Genomic DNA, 2,521 nt, shown 5'->3' with positions numbered 1-2,521 from the left:
GCTTCGTGTGTTTCTTAGTAACGTTCAATTTTGTTTTTCGATGATTTTGCTGGTTTAGACAATTTAAAAATGTCAACAATAATTTCCAAAAAATTTCAATTTTTGAATGAAAAAGTAAATAAGAGGGTATAAGCTTTTGAAAAATTTATAAATCAAAAATAAAACGACATTGTTTTAAACTTGATATTTCTGGTTTTCATATGTACGAGTAGTTCGACTCGTCCTTCATTCTTTTCGTAGGTACTGTTTTTTTACAATTCAGGCTCCGACCCCTCACCGCAGTAATATAGATAAGTAATTTACTTAAAATGTATAAACAGTACTTAAAAAATAAAAACCTTTTTGGAAGAAAAAAAACTGATGCTAATTTGCATTTTTTGCATTGGTTAGTAATCCATGAATGTTTACCATCAATGATTCATCGACGTTTTGGAGACTTGTTGCAGAAATCTTGTAACCTTTGTTAAAAGATTTCTGCATCAAGTCTCCAGAAAGTTGATGCATCTATGTTGGAAGAGATTCATGGATTACTAACCAATGCAGAAAATGCAAGTTTGAGATCAGTTTTGGAAGTTGAACCTTGAACGATTCCATAAACCAAACGATCCGTATAACCATCGTACCAAGCATACTGGTTCTTCGTGACGCATTAGATACATGCTTCCATTACACGCGGAGTGAATCCACAAAATGGCGTGAATTGTCTCATATTCACCAAAATCAAATCATTAATGACGTGGGACACCATTCAGTACTCCTAGATAGAATTGAACACGAGAAACATCGCATCAGATTATTAGATATCTGGATCTAGGAACTGATTAATTAATTTTTGGCAAAAAGTGCTTAAAACTTTGACAATTCACCAAAAAATAAAACTTAACGAGAAAAAAGAAAGAATTTCTAGCAGTTTTTTTCGTCAATTTTATAATCGAAAGGTAGCTAGGATTTTTTAAACAAATTTTGAGGGGGAAAATGAGATTAATGGAAATTTTTTTGGATAATTTTTAGTTAAATAATTTATGAAGCTTTATTGCAAGTTTTTGGTATGTACAAGTGAGAAAATTTTCTACAATTTGAGATGAAAAGCAGGTCTCCATATGAAATTAATGGCCAAGTAAGAGTTTTTCGAAGGTTTTGTTTTCAAAAGTCAGCTTCTCTAAAAGTCGATCGATTTTCTTCCAAGTTATTAAAAGTATAGAATAATGTCAAAAAGCCAGCTGATTTTTCCCTCAAGTTTTCTCCAGTTCAGGCAAAAGGCGAGAAGGGCAATTTTATCAAAAAGAACTTGCAATTTTCAGCGGAATAAAGGGAAACTTTCTGGTAATTTTGAAACAAAAAGTGAAACCATTTTGATTTTTTTTAAGCATAAAAGCGACATTTTTCGGAACTTGTTGGAAATTTTTTCTTTCTTTTTTTTCTGAAGAAGTTGATCCAATATTTGGAAAAATGAATTTCTGAAAGTAGGTATTTTTTTTTTAAATAGGTAAACTTAGTAAAGTAGGTAACCAAAATTTTGAAAAAGGTGCTTGACTACAATTTGTAATCGAGTACGAGTCCTGCACTGCATTGCATGGGAAAAATTATTTCCTTTCATTCAAGGTACCACCGCTACAAATTCTCTCTAAAAATAATGACAATAAATTACCTCGGGATTTGTTCTCAAAGTCGGAGGTTTTTTGACGTTCATTGCACAATGTAACCACTTCAATAATAGATACGATAACGATCAACAAAAAAAAGGCAATAACAGTATAAAACTTATAAACGAGAAAGAGGAATGTTTAAAAATGAACAAACATGGAATGGTATTCGCTCGAGAATGCAAAGAACATTTTTTCTGCTCGAGAAATGAAGAAGATTAATGCATATCTAGATATTAGGATCGAGTTCAATGTAGATCAGATAAAGGAAGTTCATTTAAAATTTTCATTTTAATGATTAGGAAACATGGAGCTCTCGTGAAAAGATTAGATATTTTTAGGTACCTATAGATATTGGAAGTTCTGATAATAAGTATGCCCAAATTAAGTATACTTAGTTAATTATTGGAATGAAAGATCACATCATCAAGTTATGAGATATTTGAAACATTAACAAGTCTTTTCGTTCATAATTCAATAGGTAATCTAATCTAGGTATAGGTATTCCGATCCAAATAAGGTAGGTATTAAACAAGTCATCAGCTATTGTCGGATTGCAAACAGAGTATTGAATTTCGATTTTTTCTAATGCTCGCTATAATGATAAAATTGTGGAAATTTCGCAAAAATGTATGCGCAAAAGATATCATGAAAATTAACCAAAAAAATCACTGCCTTCCAAAATATTTTTAATCCCCCCCCCCCCACACACACACACACACACACACACACACACACACAAGAACGATTTTTTATTTATTTATATTTTTTTTGAACTTTGTAATTTTTTACGTTGGAGTAAGTACACGTTTTCATCAATTTGAAATCAATTCAATGATTTTATAACCATTGCTACATTTATTCAAGTTGTTACAATT

The 2,521-nt window shown here is 31.0% G+C and overlaps 1 long non-coding RNA gene across 1 annotated transcript; it reads right to left on the bottom strand.

The window, feature by feature from the left end:
* Positions 1-535: 535 nt before the first annotated feature.
* Positions 536-2,086, bottom strand: LOC135844108 (uncharacterized). The gene is made up of 2 exons (XR_010558450.1): positions 1,649-2,086; positions 536-757 (listed from the first exon to the last, which is right to left on the bottom strand). It is a non-coding gene; the product is annotated as an uncharacterized LOC135844108 (long non-coding RNA).
* Positions 2,087-2,521: the final 435 nt, after the last annotated feature.

This window comes from Planococcus citri, chromosome 4 (assembly GCF_950023065.1).
Source record: "Planococcus citri chromosome 4, ihPlaCitr1.1, whole genome shotgun sequence".
NCBI lineage: Eukaryota > Metazoa > Arthropoda > Insecta > Hemiptera > Pseudococcidae > Planococcus > Planococcus citri.
This window is presented reverse-complemented; position numbering and strand designations above follow the sequence as displayed.